Raw genomic sequence first — 18,443 nt, 5'->3', positions numbered from 1 at the left:
TTAGAGCTTTGAGGTTGCTGTGAATTACTGGAGTTTCAACTAAGCAGAAGTTCTTCTGAGTTTGTGTTGGTAAGCCGCCACTGAAGTCGAAGTTTGTGTGGTCTTCGCCGTTCCTCAACTAACTTATTATTTGAAAGTCAATAAAGAAGTTTCGGTCAACGTTATGACTCTGAGGTTTTTTGGGTTCTATACTGAAGTAATATGAAGTCAATTTACAGTCCACTATTTTTAAACAACGGAACGTACATGTTTTTTGGTCCGTCGAGCCGGAGACGCAGTAAATTTGGTGAGTCAGTGTGTTTTTTTATCTTTCTTATTAGATAATGGAATTTACAACGCTTAAGACTCAAAAGCGTGTAGCTAAAGCTAAGTTAAGTAAACTGAAAGAGAAAATTACAGTGACTTACGATTCTGCTGATGTTGATCAATTAGAACTTTTTAAATCTAGATTAAATAATTTAATGACCGAACTTTCGGATATTTTTAGTAACATATTTGTAGTGTGTGAAGAAAAAGATATTGATGTATTTATAGAAGAACAGCAGGTCATACAAGATACTGTTGATGAGTTAAATTTAATGCTAACCAGAGTTAAGAATGTTAAAGACATTACTGTGGAAACTAAATCCTGTGAAATAGCGAGTATACACTTACCTAAGCTAACTCTTCCTGTATTTAGTGGCAGTACTGAAGAATGGTTATCATTTTTTGATTTATTAAAACGGCGATAGTGGATAATGACCGTTTATCAGGTGCACAAAAGCTAAGTTTTCAATATTTAAAGGGTTCAATAAAGTTTTCAATATTTAAAGGGTTCTTTAAAAGGAGATGCTTTGCGGATTGTTCAAGCTTTAACTATTTGTGACAGGAATTTCGAAATAGCGTGGCATTTATTGTGTCAAAGATTTTCACATAAGAGAGAATTACTTTCATCGTTATTAAAGAAAATCTTGTATTTATCAAATTTACAAGCTGAATTCCTAGTCAGATATTAGCGTTAGTAGACACTGTAAGAGAGTGTGTATGTTCGTTTGAAAATCTAGGATTCAAAGTGGAGCAATTCGCGGATACTATTTTAATGTTAATAGTACAGTTTAAATTGGATTCTTCGACGAGAGGATGGTGGGAAAGAACATTAAAGAGTGAGGAAATACCAACACTTAATAATCTGCTAGAGTTCTTGAAATCTCATGCCAGAACCTTGCAAGCAGGTAAACCGCAAGGTGTTAAAAAACAAGTTACAAAAGACAAATTAACTTCATTGGCTTCACAGATTCGCGCGCAGTGTACGTATTGTAAAGCCGGTCATTCAGTTTTTAAATGTAATAAGTTTTTAAATATGAATGTTCAGGAACGTGTTAATTTTGTCAAGAGAAATAATGTTTGTTTTAATTGTTTGGTTTCAAATCATAAAGTTTTCGAGTGTAGAAGTACACATAAATGTAAAAAGTGCTTTAAAAATCATCACACACTACTGCATTTCGAAAGAGTTCAAAATGAACCAAAGGCATGTAAAAGAGTTACGAACAGTTCGAATGAATTATCAGTAACGGCTAAGCCATTTTTCCCTGGGCCAGAACCTCGCGCTCAATCAGCTGGGTCAGGGGAGAATATCGCAAGTTCTAGTCCAGTAATTAAATCCTGTGTTTCAGACTTTAATTTTCAGAGTGAAGTTTTATTATGTACGGCTGTTATTGGATTCATCGGGTGAATACCAAATGTGTAGAGCCCTCCTTGACCCTGGCAGTCAAGCAAGCCTGATTTCAGAAGATTGTGTACAAAGGCTAGGGTTAGCAAGAAGAAATGCCAAAGTTTTTATTTCATGTTTAGGGTTTTTGGATACGAAAACTAATGGAATTACGGAAATAAACGTCGTTCCGCATTTTCCGGCGAAAGTGTCATTTAAAACACCAGTATTTATCATCAATAGAATTATTGGAACTTTGCCGCATTTTACATTGGATAAGAAGTACGTTGAGGAATATAATGATTTAATGTTAGCAGATCCAACATTTTACACATTACAAGAGCTGTTTCCAATTCTTCTACGGTTTAGAACTCACAAAATTGCAGTATGTGCCGATGTAGAGAAGATGTTCAGACAAATTCGTGTCCACCCAGAAGATACAAATTGGCAACGAATGCTTTGCAGGGATAGTCCTAGTGAGCCCTTGAGTACATTTAGATTAGTGACAGTTACATATGGGACTGCCTGTGCGCCATATTTGTCTACTAGAGTAATGAAACACGTTGCATTAGATGAACAAGTGAGATTTCCTTTAGCATCAAAAATTGCCCTTCGTGATTTTTATGTTGATGATTTGTTTTCAGGAGCATAAAGTGAAGAGGAAGCTAATGTTCTAGTTCAGCAGTTGAATGAAGTGATGAAAAGGGGTGGGTTTCGCTTAAGGAAGTGGATTTCAAACAATTCAGCTATTTTAGAGAATATTCCCGAGTGCTTACGAGAATCCAGTATTTCTCTTGAAATAAACAGTGACAAGAAATAAAAGTATTGGGAATTAATTGGAACAACTCTAGTGATACGTTTCATTTTTCGGTATGCATAAGTGATAAAGAGTTTACTAAGAGGACTATTTTATCAGAAGTAGCCAAAATCTTTGATCGAATGGGATGGTTAGCGCCAACAAAAATATACGCGAAAATATTATTACAAGAGTTATGGAACTTACAGCTGGGTTGGGATGAACTCGTTGATAAGAGAATAAGTAGAAAATGGAAGCGTTTCTATCTAGAATTACCCTTACTTTCAAGCTTACAATTTTCGAGGTATGTCTTGAGTCCGAAGGCAGTAGTTATAGAAATCCATGCTTTCTGCAACGCTTCAGAAAAGGCTTATTGTGCATTCATCTATCTCCGAACAATCAACCTTGATTCGTCAGTCAAAGTCAGCCTTCTGACATCGAAAACCAGAGTAGCGCCCTTAAAAACCCAGTCTCTTCCGAGACTAGAGTTGTGTGCTGCGTTACTTTTAACCAACCTCTTACATGCAGTATTATCAGGCATAGAACTGCCTATTAACAATATTTACGCATGGACAGACTCGCGGGTTACATTGGCATGGGTTTCGTCCGAACCTCGCCGTTGGCTACCTTTTGTGGCAAATCGAGTTGCAAAAATCCAGGAAGCTGTTCCAGGTATTCAATGGAATTATGTTGCTGGGAAAGAAAATCCTGCAGACTGTGGGACCAGAGGTTTTATTCCATCAGAATTCCTACAATGTGAATTATGGATGAAGGGACCGCAGGGGTTAAACGAATCCCTAATTCATGTACAGCAAAATTTAAGTGTAGAATTAGAGGGTGAGGTTATGTTGAAGGAATTGAAAAAGAGTTTCAGTTCAAATGTTTCCAAATTTGAAGAGCCTAGTGTGTTTTCAAAATTTTCATCATGGTTAAAGTTATGTCGAGTGTTAGCGTGGTGTTTAAGATTTAGAAATAATTGTAGTAAGTTAGCTACAGAGCATATAAGGGGTTATTTATCTACTGAAGAATTCTGTGAAGTTACTTCTATGATTGTTAGGATTGTGCAAAGAGCCGAATTTCCAGAAGAATTATTCTGTTTAGACTCTGGTAAACCCTCGAAGACATCAAGTAAATTACTGTCTTTAAGTCCTTTCTTGGATTCCGCGGGAGTAATGCGTGTAGGCGGAAGGCTCAGAAACTCTACACTTTCAAATAATCAGAAACATCCTATGATTTTACCTAAGAATCACAATGTTACGCGTTTAATTATTAAGTATTATCATGACACGTATCTTCAAGCAGGTACGCAGCTACTCACTTCTGTCATACGACATAGATTTTGGATTGTGAATGCTAGAGATATTATAAGAAAGTGTATAAACCAATGTGTTATCTGCCGTAGAGTTAGAGCGCAAACTGCAACTCAGCTAATGGCAGATTTACCTGCTTCAAGAGTTACTCAAAGTAGAGCTTTTTCTCGTGTAGGGATTGATTTAGCAGGACCATTTAACGTTAAATATCGTCCTGGTAGAGGAGTCAAAATCTTTAAGTGTTACGTATGTCTATTTATTTGTTTTACTACAAGAGCAATACACTTAGAATTAGTTGGAGATCTTTCAACAAAATCATTCCTCGCGACACTTAAGCGGTTTATAGCTCGTAGAGGCAAACCGTGTGAAATTCACAGTGATTGTGTAACGAATTTTATAGGAGCTAATAAAAAATTAAGGAAAGCTTTTCCTATTGTTCAACGTGATGAACAGCTACAGGGTTATATTTCTTCAGAAAATATTAAATGGTTATTTAATCCTCCCTCTGCCCCTCATTTTGGAGGGCTTTGGGAAGTGGGTATCAAGTCTATGAAACATCACTTAAAAAGATGTTTAGGAACACTTATTTTAACACACGAGGAATTTTTGACATTAATAACCCAAATTGAATCCGAACTTAATTCTAGGCCTTTGGTACTAGCTTCAAGTGATTGTAGCGACTTGGAGGCGATAACACCAGGACACTTTTTAACCGGAGCGGCTTTAAGCGCTATTCCAGAATCTAACCAAATTCAAGAAATCATGAGCTGCAGTGACCGTTGGAGGAACGTGCAAAGGTTATTTCAACATTTCTGGAATCGATGGAGCAGTGAGTATTTATCTAGATTGCAGCAGAGACCCAAGTGGTGCACATTACAACAAGACCTGAAGATTGGTGATATGGTTCTTATTAAGAACGAAAATCTACCTCCGCTACGTTGGAAATTAGGTAGAAGTATTAAAGTGTATCCTGGTCTGGATGAGAAAGTTCGAGTGGTGAGTTTACGCACGTCTAATGGTGAAATAAAACGACCTATAGCAAAGCTATGCGCTTTGCCATTTAATTCCTGATTTAGAGACTTAAATTTTTATTTTTCAGGTTTATGCAGTTCAACAGTTTAAATTTATTGTTTGAACGCCCTTGGGACTTCAAGGCTGGGGGTATGTTCGATGTTATGCAAATTGTATTTCTTTCTTTGTACCGAGGAGCGGCGCAGACGCAAATTTGTTAGGTTTTTAAAGCTCGCGTTTATAGCTTTGAGGTTGCTGTGAATTACTGGAGTTTCAACTAAGCAGAAGTTCTTCTGAGTTTGTGTTTGTAAGCCGCCACTGAAGTCGGAGTTTGTGTGGTCTTCGCCGTTCCTCAACTAACTTACTATTTGAAAGTCAATAAAGAAGTTTCGGTCAACGTTATGACTCTGAGGTTTTTTGGGTTCTATACTGAAGTAATATGAAGTCAATTTACAGTCCACTATTTTTAAACAACGGAACGTACATAAATAAAAGAGAGAATCTGAAAGGTTTCAAATTTTAAATTACGTCCAAAGAGGCGTTTTTTCAACATTTTGTGTGCTACCTTTATTTATTAAATACTAACCGCTACGCGGCCAGCCTTCGTCTGTCTTTTCAAACGTATCGGAAAAATGCCTAAAGCAAGGATGTCAAACTCGCGGCCCGCGGACCGCATGCGGCTTACAACAAATATTTTTGCGGCCCGGCCAATATATAGGCAAATAATAATATATAATAATAAAATAACATATCGACGAAGAAAAAATGAAATGTTTAGTGCTAAGTAATTAACGATAATTTATTCAGTGTTGTTAGATTGCTCACAGCGAGCTGATACACACACTACTTAAATTACAAATGCGTGTGAGTAGCTTGCGTTCAGCTACCTTCGGCTTTTGGGGGACACGTGCACTCAGAACTTGTACGCATCCCCCGATAGCCGAATGTGGCCGAACTCATGGTCTCAGTTTTCTAATCATAGTTTTGTACGATATATTGGTACATGCCACTTTGCTTTATTATTAATTATTACTTAATTCATATTGTTACGGGTTTCATAGTTATTTATTTATTTAGTTTTTTTATTTAGAATTGTAATTAGATTTGCTTCATGTTGCCTTAACAACGCAGACGATTTTTGAAAAGACAGCTGCGTTCGAAGGTTAAAAATAGAACAGCGCGTGCATTTAATACCTAATAAATAAATATCTCGTAATTGCTGTTGCCATCCACAAAAATCCAGATATTTATAGATGTTTCCAGTATATTCGAGAAATTAATTATAAAGCTTATAAAAGCCGAGAACAAACAACTCATCTCAGTAGTAGCTGTAGTTCTAGCGAACTGTTTGTTTACTTAATGCTGTGCTTGATTTGTAGCGATTTCGCTTTGAGATAGAATTAGTTTCTCTGTTTTAAATTGATTTTTGCTAAACGCTTGACATTTTGTGATATTGTTAGAATATTTTTGAAGAAATATTTCAGCATTTTGATTTATCTCTTGTGGAAAGATCAAATTTTTGTTAACTTTTTAACGTTAACCGTGTTTATTCCAGCCCTTTGTATTCAGTATGTCTATATCAAAACCAAGTGGTAGTAAAATTAAACAAAAAATCGCTGACGAACATAGAATATTCCAAGTAAAATGGGAATTAGAATATTTTTGCTGTGAAATAAAAGATAAAATAATCTGCTTGATATGTAATAATACTATTAATGTACCAAAGTTATATAATATTAAACGTCATTACGAACAACACAAATCGAAATATAACAATTACGAAAGATTAATGAGAGAAGAAAAGTTGAAAGAGCTCAAGTTAGGAGTGAAAACGCAACAGTCCATGTTTACTAAAGTATTGCAAGAAACTGAAGCGGCGGTACATGCAAGCTACGTCTTGTCCGAGTTGATAGCTAAACATTCGACACCTTTTACTGACGGTGATTTCATCAAGGAATGCCTAATGAAAGCTGGAGAAATTGTTTGTCCTGGAAATGTGAAGGCTTTTCAATCAATTTCATTGTCTCGAAATACAGTTGCGGAAAGAGTTACTGATTTAGCCGCGAATTTAAGTGATCAGATCAAAGCAAAATCATCTAGTTTCGAAAGTTTCTCCATTGCCTGTGATGAGAGCATGGACATTAGTGGCAAAGCTCAATTAGCAGTGTTTCTTCGTTCTTGTGACAAGAATTTTAACATTTTTGAGGAATTACTGGAACTAATACCGATGCCTGGTACTACCACAGGAGAAGATATATTTATTTGTGTTTTTGGACTTCTTCAGAAATACAATCTACCGTTGGCAAAATTAAATTCTGTAGCTACAGATGGCGCTCCATCAATGACCGGGAAAAACAAGGGCTTCGTAGCATTACTAAGAAAAAAATTTAGTGAAATTCACGCATTCAAACATTCATCATATGCATTGTATTATACATCAAGAAGTTCTATGCACGAAAGTAATAAATATGGAGAATGTTTTGTCATATATAAAATTTTTATAAAATTTTTATAAATTTTATAAGATCTCGAGGTTTAAATCAGCGTCAATTCACTGCTTTCTTAAGTGAGTTAGATAGTGAATATTCGGGTTTGTCCTACTATACCGAGGTACGTTGGTTATCTTGCTTCAAGATTCTCAAACAATTCTGGGATTTGAAAGAAGAAATATGTCAGTTTTTAAAAACGAAAAATCAAGACGTAAGTTTGTTTTACGATCCAATATGGATACAAGATTTATCTTTCTTGGTTGATATAACCAAACACTTAACCGATTTAAATTTATCGTTACAAGGAAAATATCAGATCATTACGAACATGTTTGACATAATTAAAGCATTCAAATGTCAACTAGTTCTTTGAGAAAAACAACTTAAAATGAAGATTTGACGCACTTCCCGACGTGCAGCATGAACAAATCAAGTTTAGATGATTCTTGTTCGTATCAAAAATACGCAGAAAAAATTGCAAATTTAACAACTGAATTTGAAACGAGGTTTAATGATTTTAGTTCCCTCGAAGACAAATTTTTTTTTGGTTTTTTCGATTTTCTCAATAAGTATTGACTCAGTACCCAGCCATATGCAAATGGAGGTGATCGAGATTCAATGCAACTCAAATTTGAAAGCAAAATTCATTGAAGTGGGCGTGCCTGAATTTTACAAATATTTACCAGCCAGGTTTGAAAATACTCGAAAATTCGTATATGAAATCATTTCCATGTTTGGTAGCACTTATCGGTGCGAGCAGTTATTTTCAGTCATGAAAGGTAATAAGTCTCCTATTAGAAACCGTATTAATGATGCTCACCTTGGGTCAGCGTTGAAAGTTATCACTGCAAACAAAATTTCTCCCGAAATAGGAAAGATAATAGTAGAGAAGAGATGTCAAGTATCAGGACGTAAACATTAAATTTTTCTTGTTCTTTTCTATATAAATATATATATATATATATATGTTTATTATTGTATTATTCGAAATAAATCTACGTTTCTATGAATATTGATTTTTTTTTTTTTTTTTTTTTTTTTTTTTTGCGGCCCGCCTAAAGTTAAACCTTGTTTGTTTGGCCCAAGTGTACCTATGAGTTTGACATCCCTGACCTAAAAGGAACACCAGACATTAAATTTAAAAACTGTACAAAATTTTACTCTGCAGAACAACTTTACCGAAAAAAAAAATGAATAAAAATGTATCACATATAAAAAAATTACAATGAAATAAGCAATATTCCTTAATACAAATATTAATTATCCTAATAAATAAATTAACCAACTTTCCGTTGCCTTCTCTCGACAAACGTCCGGTATCCAAGACAAATATTAAATTTAAAAACTGCCCAGAATTATCGCCCTCATTTTTCCGAGTGGCAACGGTGTTGATATCAGCAACAATGGCTGCGTGCCATTGTTGCTGATATCAACACTGTTGCCATTGTTGCTGCTGAATTATTAACTTGATGCGATTTCATCAAAAAACATACAACAAAACAAAACAAACAAACAAAAAAAAAACTCATTCGAATTTTTTCAAAATCGCTTCGAGGTGCCCTGGCTTTTGTCTACATGCACCTATATACCAAATTTTCGTAGCCCTGGGTCTATTAGCTTACGCGCAGCACGAACGAAGATACACACAGACAGACTCTTCCTTTTACATATATATAGATAATTTTCTTTACACTTAAACCATAAAAATTAGTTCAAGAGCAATATCGCAAAATAATTTTAAATTGAGCATATCTTTAAAATTTCCGATACACAGTCTCGCCCGCTGGAGACAAAATTTGTTTTTCTGTACAACGTTGCCATTGCTCACTTTGAAATTCTTGAGTTTTTTAATCAAAAATTCGTTAAAGTTTTACAAAATATGAAATCGGTCATAAAACAAATTCCAAATTTGTGCTTCCAGGTGCCCATATTCGCAGTAGGATTACGTCATTCAAAATTGGATGGCTCTAGGTATTGTTTTTTTTATCACAATACGAGAAACATACATACATTTTTGCAGATTCTTTATTATTTAATTTCTTCAAATATAACACAGGGAGATCATATTTGGCGGCAACAGTTTGAAAAGTAAAACGGACATTCAGAGTGATTCGACGCAAAATCGCAAAACGAAAACAATAATCCCTCAGGCACAAAGCCGCTTTGGACTAACAAAAGACAAATATTTATTGATTAAACATTACTTAATATTCATAAAGAGTTGTACAAATGATTATATTGGATTAAATTCAGATCAAACAGAATTTAATTATAAAACTTGAACATAAATAAAATATTAATAAGGAAACGAATATAAAAAAATTATAAGAAAAAGATCAAATGAAACTTATTAAGAAAAGCCTTTGCTGAAGATTACTAAATTTTAGGGAATGGAGCTTGCGCAATTTAAGTTTTTATTTCTGAGAAATATTTCCTCAGTAAAGGTTAAAAATTAAAAACTGGGAGATTCTGTCATTTACTTAAAGACCGAGAGATGTGTTGAAAAGCCTTGAGAGTTGGTATATGTGCGTAAGATATATAATGTATACTTATTTTAAAATTTTTTAAATGTGCAGACGATTCAACACTTTTGAATAATTTCACTTTTAAATGCTTCATTCGGGTTACCAGCGGCCGAGCGCTAAAGTCTCTGAACACTGGTAGTTTGACCCAGGCTCGAATCCGTATGAACCAGTTTCTCTTACAAAGTCCTACGAAGACATTACCTCCCATAAGCAAATAGCCTTGAGTTGCTTTGCCTTAATGAACCTAACCTAAATATTTTTCCACCTGCGTTATAACTGGATAGAATTATTTGCACACATTTATTTTTGTGTGCGCTTGCTTTCTCAGCATTGCAACGTCAACTGCGAGTTGTCATATTCTGAATTTGAATTTAAATAGTTAAGATCTAGGTGGAAACGACAGGTAGGGTAGCCATTTCGAGACCAAAGGGGCTTTGGTCCTTGAGGGACTATTGTTTTCGTTTTGCGATTTTGCGTCGAATCACTCTGAATGTCCTTTACACTGTTCAAACTGTTGCCATAAATATTATCGCCCTGTATTATATTTGAAGAAATTAAATAATGAAGAATCTGCATAAATGTATGTATGTTTCTCGCATTGTGATAAAACAACGGTACCTAGAGCCATACAATTTTGAATAACGTAATCCAACTGCGAATATGGACATCTGGTAGCCCAAATATATGGAATTTGTTTTATGATCGATTTCATATTTGTAAAACTTTAACGAATTTTTGATTAACAAATTCATGGATTTCAAAGCGAGCCATGGCAACGTTGTACAGAAAAAAACATTCTTATCTCCAATGCGTGAGTCTCTGTATCGGAAATTCTAAAGATACTCTCAATTTAAAATCATTTTGGGATATTGCTTTTGAACTTAATTTTATGGTTTAAGTGCGAAGAACATGATATTTAATAATTAAAGGTAACACAGAAAATGTTTAAAAAGCGCCCCTTTGGAAGCAAACAATGACACTTGTAAAAAGTCTTTGAAAATTTAACGTGTTTTAAAAATTACATCAAGAGGAAGCTAACGGTCTTTTCTAACGTAACGCAATTTCCGTTTCTCGTTCTCTTTTTGCCGTGTTCACTTTCGTGTTCACTATTTTGTTCTTCCCTGCCGAAAGAGGGCGACAAAGGGAAAACAAAGTACTCTGATAAATTGAATTAATTTGAATGCCTCTACCAGTCATCGGAATTTGGAATGAAAAGTGAATATCATGGTGTTGTCATACTAACTTTGCTGATACTTTCTGCAAAGTTATTCCGCACAGTCAGATAGGGCTACTTGATACTCAGAAAGTTAGATTTTACCGCTTCAAAATTTAGCAGTCATTGTAAGGCCGTCGAATACTAATTTCCGAATGTTCAGTATGCTCAGAAAGGTGCATTTTTTGTCTGTAATGTGTAATTTCTGGGGCACTCTTTTCCGCTTTCGATTAGCTGCAAAAGTCCAGTTCGTTTCACTATTAGATATTCCTTTGGGACTTCAAACTTTTAAATTTTCTTTTGGATCTCTTGGTCACACATCGCCGACAAGTGAAATACTTTGCTCTTGCCTTTTGGATAGAAATATGAAACATTTATATGAAACGAGACGTCTACCCTGTTTGATTACTTTTCCTTTGTTGTTTAACTATGTTTTCTTTCTTACTGAAGCCTCCTTCCTTCTGTTTTTGAATTACTTCCTGAGCTGCCTTATCTTCTTGGAAAATAATCTTTGGAATTATCTCCCAAGGATTATCTCCTTGGAAAATAAAGCAACACGAAAAGAAACTCAAAAATATTGTTGCGTGCGTACGGGCTCCTAAGAGATTGAATGCTCACAGAATTGATCATAGCTTGATGAAATTTATTTTACCGCAAAAAGCACTTCGCAGTTTTAGAGTTTTCCAGAAAAATATTTGTTACAACTCTTTCGCAGTATCAAAAAGTACAATCAGTAGTTAACTTCAAACTATTAAGAACGTTAAACACAATGCCATGCACAGCGCATCTAAATAGCGAAGCTAACACGGAGATATCTTAGTACTCCGAACCATGCTGAACTAAACAACAACTACCTTGAAACTCATGCTGTCTACAGTGTCCTATAGTTTTCTCCCAGCTGCCAAGAAATCTCTAGTACTTCTCGAAATTACTGGAATCCGTATGAGGGCCGGATACAATTACAGCTACATACAGGATCAATCACAGTTATTGAATTACAATATCCACTATAGTTGTACAACGGCCGGTCCAAAATGTCGCTAAATTTAAATTTCGCAAATTTTGTCTATTTCTCGCCAAAATTGTCGACCAATTTTTATCGCCAAATCCGTCGCTGTCTTGGTGATATCTTGCCAATTTAATAAGATAGCCATTTATTCAAAGTCAAATAGACTTGCCCCCGTATTCTTATTTTTCCAGCACAGCATCGTCTTTTTAGATTTTTATGTTAGATTACGCAGAAAGAAATGCCACAATTTCACATATAATTTCATTAAAGTTATTTATATATGTACAAAATTCGTAACAACGCGATGAACTATCAAATTACAGCTACAAATTAAAAATTATCGTCTCAATAAAATATTCTCTCGGACAGAAAATAATCATTAGAAATACTTTGCTTTAAATTCACATAGTATTCAATTGTCGTCTATTTATGACTGTTCTTAACTTCTTTGGGTTAGTAATTTACATCTTTTACATATACTGATTGTTTTGCACATGAAATGAGAATACACAGGAAAGAAAAAAAATACTTAATACTTAATTGAGAATATATTTTTAAAAATTGCTAGCTGTATTTTGTTCTAATTGATGACAGTCTGAATGGAAGCAGAATAATAGGATTAACTTTTTTTTTTTTTTTTTTTTTTTTTTTTTTTTTTTTTGAAGTTGAAATATATTTGGCTCTTAAAAAATTGTGATCGTAATATTATGTCATTTCAATGACAGAACTGATTAAAAAGAAGTGATTGATTGAGAAAATAAGAAAATAGAAGTTAAAGCTTTTCTTGCAAAGCTTATGTGTGCAACAAAAATCTTGCATACATATCAAAATATGGCTGACATCAGTGAAACAATTCTTGTACAGAAAAGGAAAATGATAAAAAAATCACGTTTAATTAGTTGATTCTTGCATAAAAATAATTAATTCAAACAGTAAAAATTCAAATTTGAAGGCAAACTAAAATAAATAAGTTATTAGAATATTTAATACCAGCCGCTACGCAGAGGTTTCAGATTTTAAACCAAACAGGGCCAAAGGGGCCTTTTTTTAAGTTTTGTGTGTTACCTTTATGTATTAAATATCATATTCTACGCACTCATAACTATAAAATTCAGTTCAACAGCAGTATCACAAATTAATTTTAGATGAGGATATCTTTAGAATTTCCGATACTAGTCTCGCGCGCTGGAGATAAAAATGTTTTTTTTTTCCTTGTGCAGTTTTTTCATTTAGTTTTTCAATCAAAAATTCGTTTAAGTATTACAAAATCTGAAATCTATAATAAAACAAATTTCAAATTCAAATTAGGGCTTCCATATGCCCATATTCCATGGAAAATTACGTTATTCAAATTTTGATGGCTGTAGGTACCGGTGTTTTATCACACTGCGAAAAACATACATACATTTATGCAGATTCTTCATTATTTCTTTAAATATAAGACAGGGCGATAATATATGGTGGCAACGATTTGAAAAATGATACAGCCTTTTAAAGTTTTCGACGCAAAATGCCAAAACGAAATTAATAGTCCTTCAGGGCAAATTGCCCCTTAAAAAAATCAATAGAAATGTATTACATATAAAACATTGCAGTGAAATAAGCGATATCCCTTAATACAAATTTTAATATCCTAATAAGGAAATTAACCAACTTCCCGCTGCCTTCTTTCGATAAACGTCCAGTATCCAAGAGAAACATTAAATTTAAAAACTGCACAGAATTATCGCTCTCATTTTTTCAAGTGGCAACAGTGCTGATTTTCAGCAGTCAGCTGTCCAGTATACAAAGCATTCAATGAAAAACTGTTGCCAAAAACTACTTTTATAAAAGAATGAAAATATTCAAAATGATGCGATTTCATCAAAAAAGATAAAATAAAAAAAATCTGATTATAATTTTGAAAAACTTGCTTCGAGGTCACTGGCTCTTGTCTAGATGCACCTATGTACCAAATTTCGTAGCTCTGGGTCTATTAGCTTACACGTAGCACGAACAAAGGACACACACACAGACTGACCTTTTTTTTATTATATGTAGAGCAGATTGTAACTGCTACACCGAAAGAATTTTCGCACAAATAATTTATAGTTTTTGAAAGAGATACGTTGTTAATATTCTCAGGTGGTTTTATAACTTTAAAATTCTAATCTAGAAAATATACAAAGTTTTTCTTTTAATAGATATGACAATAATAAAGCTTGCCAGTGTTTACTAGAGCAACAATGCTGTAAGATTTCGCGAATTGTATTTCCTTGTTAGAATAAAAATTGCACTGATCATGCTTAGAAATGCTCGTTCTTTAATCTATTAACATCAGAAATTTTTACGTAAACTGATATTTCATTTTTAATTAAATACAAAGGCAAACACTTCGCAGTTCAGTTTGTGTACGGCCTCTGAATATGATGCCCAACCTTATAATAAATATCTCTGTCATTTTTTCTCGCACAGAGCCACAGTTTTTGTTTTGTGATTTTTATAATCGTTGTAACAATTTTCTTAACGTAAGTATAGGGACCGGGGAAATATGTAAAAAACTGGGTTTCGTAATATTTACAAAACTGATTTTTTTTTAAATTTAAAATTCTAAAACATGAATCTCTGCGTCACTTAAAACATTTTTGTAACTGGAAATATATATCTATGGCAAACAGTTTGGAAAATAAAGGACTTTAGTACACACGGTTGTGTATATATATATATATATATATATATATATATACTTTCTTCTTACCTCGTTGACTACTTCTTTTCTCTCTCTCTCCCTCTATATATATACATATACACATACCGTGTTTTTTTCATTAATGGTTTTAAATTAAATTTTTGTGTTCCTTGGAGATGGTATATGGAAAGTTTTCTTATTATAAATTATTATGAATTACATATATATATATATATATATTTGCTTGCTTGTAGGTTCTAAAGCCAAAAATTCCTTCTATTAAACTTAGTATGTTTATGTAGTTCTAAAGCACATAAATTTCCTGTCAAGGCTATATTATAGTTATTAGTATTTGAGAAGTGGATGATACTAATATAGGAATACGAAAAAAAGTATATTCTTCTTGTTGCTTAGAATTATATTTCAGCAACTGACAAATTTTCATCAAATTTAACATTTAGTCTTTATTTTCTTCAATTTACAGTTATTTAAATTTGAACTGTTTCTGCTAAACATTATAATTTAATATAAAGTACTCCTCATTTTAAGAAAAATTAAATTAATTAAATTTGCGTTTGTAAAGGTTAGTAGTACCCTTAACTAGTCCCCCCCCCAACTTCTCCTTTTAGTTACACATATCTGTAGAAATCACCGGAAGGGCTGATAAAAAATTGGAGCAATGCTTCTCTGTATTTCTAGTAATTCTAAATTTAGCTTTTATGTTGCTAACAACCTTGTCCTTTGGCCTAGCTTCATGTGCTAGTCGCCAACATTTGTTTCATAACCTTGAGTGAGGAAACAACACATGATACTCATGATTTCCCTACTTGCTTTTTAAAAGAGTTTATTACCATATTCATGGGTGTTATTCATGTTCCCATCGTCAAGGGTATAACTTAATGTCAAGGGTAAGACTGAATGTCGGCAAGGGCAATATCAATCCTCAAGGGCATTAATTATGAAAAGCATTTAGAATGTTCTTGAAACAATAAAGTGTGTGCTCTTCAGAGGTGACGTAAGAAAAACGGTAGTGCATTGTTAATTATTTAATGGTATGAATATAAGAGGATATTTTCGTGCAAATTATCAGTTTAAACATATAAGTATAGAACTCGGCAATGAAGTAGATACATCTCATATCGTATAATGATTTGTCAAGGAGGGAGAACAAGCCCACATTTATTTGCTCCTGAACAAGAAGCATCTGATTTGACTTCTTAAAATGCAGAGAGAATTTTCAGCTTCAGGCACAAATTAATTACTAATATCCATGCTGACGATATGCAGTTGGTATATCTCTAATAGCATTTTAGGCAAATAATCGTTTATTCTATCATCCCTAGAGACAATTTTCTGAGTAATATCTTCTATTTCCGAATAACTCGCCCAACCGGGACAGTGGTTAGTGACTCTGACCGCCGTACCGAAGGACTTGGGTTCGAAACCCGGAGAAGGCATGGATGTTTGTAAATGTATAGTGTCTGTACGGCATGGGGCACTCGAAATATGCGGTGAGCCGAAAGCTGTCTCGAGAGGTTAGTGGTAGGAAAAGATAGGTTCGAGACCTTCGGGGTGTTCCTTCAAAATGGGGAGCGAAACTGAGCAAAATCATATTGTCATCTGTATGATGCCCAAGGCTCTTGTAAACGACAGGCGCAATCTTGCCTCCTTGCCGCAATGAATTGATTGGGTTTGCTCTGATATCAGACGAGCGAGATTAGTCACAACAACAGCAACATTTTAGAATAAAGTGTGTGCATGCTTGAAAGAAGACTTCGTTAAAAATAGATTGCAGCGTCAAATAATTGATGGACACACAGCACGTTAGAGCTTTGTATATTTTGTTACGAATTTTCTCTTTCTTTGGAAAACAAACGCATTATAGAAACTGCAGCGTTGAAGGAAAGAAAAGCTTCACCCACGTGTCACTCTTAGCTTCCAGGAAGTACTATAAATTTACAAGATCTTGTTTGAGAACGGGTAAATTTTTCGTGGTTTTACCCTCGTCGTGCTGTCTTATCAGCTGATTCGGTATGAGCGATATCAGTTATCCGCGATTTACAATAAGATGATGAAGTTCATTCTTTACGTTCCTAACTGAGGGACAAATGACAGGAGGCCTAAACTAATGCTTAAGATAACGGCTCAAACAGGTCCTAAATTAGTGGCTTCTCGCGGAAAGAGCAGGTGCGGACCTGTATAATCCAATACAGTGTTGAAAATGATTACTTGTAAGAACCTTACGTTTATTCTCAGCTTACAAAATCTCGAATTTGTGGGTAATTTTCCCTTTTGCACATCCTGCTATAATTATATCGACAGGGGATCGTAGTCAGAGAGTATTTGACTCTTCTGTATTTGTTTTCACATCTATGCTTCTTGCTTAAAATTTTCTTCCCTGTTCTTATATCATTTCTAACATTCTTTCTATACTCGACATTTCAACTGTTTTACTTTTTCTTTCATTGGTGTGCTTGGAGAAGGGAATTTGCAGTTTACTGTCCTTTAAAACTGTATATTATACTGGTCGTGAATTCAGTAAAGTCTGGCTCCGGCATTCATTATATTTTGGATGTAATTGTAATTCCAGGCGGAGCCCCAAATAAATGTTCTAGTATTTTAATTAATTACCATTAACTAATCAATTATTTTTATTCATATATTTTTATTTCATTTATTTTCATTATTGATAACGTATTGTTTTATTTATTTACTTTCAATCATTTTTTCCGATGGTTGTCCGTAGATTTCCGGAAAATCTAATTTTAGAAATTAAGCCTTGAGCAAGGCAGTCCAACAAGTATTACAACAAAATTATCGAATTAATAAACTTTTACTGAACATAATGGATGAATAAAAATTATATAAATGGTGAATAAAAGTAATTAATAAAGGTGGCGGAATAAAGAGATAGTAAAGAACATGCAAAAATTTTCTTTTCAAGTACTAAGGTGGTGCCATCTAGGGTAATATTTATTGCAAACAGTTGCTTTAGTCATTTTAAAATCTGTGCGTAGAAACATTATATAACACTAACTCTATGTCATATTTATGATATCAATTTTAAGTTTAATTTTATTTTGGGATTTTTTATACATTTAATAATAAAATCGCAAATATCGATCTTTTATTAAAATTAAAACAATTCGCTGGTAAATAAAATTGGATACCAAACTATATTTTTAACTGGAGAATAATTTACTATTACCGCTACAAACAATAGAAATCGTGTATATGTTTCGTAACTGTAAAGCGTTACGTGATGTATTCCATTAAGTGCTATCTAACAATCCTGCTTACAAATGCATTAAATTTCACTCTGTGCGCGGGAACGCACTTTGTAAGAAACAGATTATGAAGAGATAATTACCGAACATGCTTCCAGAATCATCCGAAAGTTCATGCGCACAACTGTCTAATCTGTTGTAAGAGTTCGTAAACATCTGCGCCTATCAGCTCATTTGCTTTGAATCATTTATTTAATTTAACGGCGGGATGACCTCTTTGCAGAACTTCCCCTACTGTTTCGCTGAGATTACGACCTCACGGTGGGATATCGAAAAACTGATTGGCTTCGGCAAAGGGCCAAAATGCTTTAATAACATCATTATTGAAATAAAATATCAGCAAAACTACCACATGTCGACAAGACACGGCACGCTGTTGCTTAAGCATTTCAACGGGTTATGCACAAATCCTTTCATCTTGTATTTGTTTACATTTGCGTTAACTTGC

The sequence above is a fragment of the Stegodyphus dumicola genome, chromosome 3, assembly GCF_044657685.1.
Source record: "Stegodyphus dumicola isolate Sdum_Otavi_A_Nest chromosome 3, ASM4465768v1".
NCBI classification, from domain to species: Eukaryota; Metazoa; Arthropoda; class Arachnida; order Araneae; family Eresidae; genus Stegodyphus; species Stegodyphus dumicola.
The sequence above is the reverse complement of the archived record's forward strand: the minus strand, read 5'-3'. Positions refer to the sequence as shown.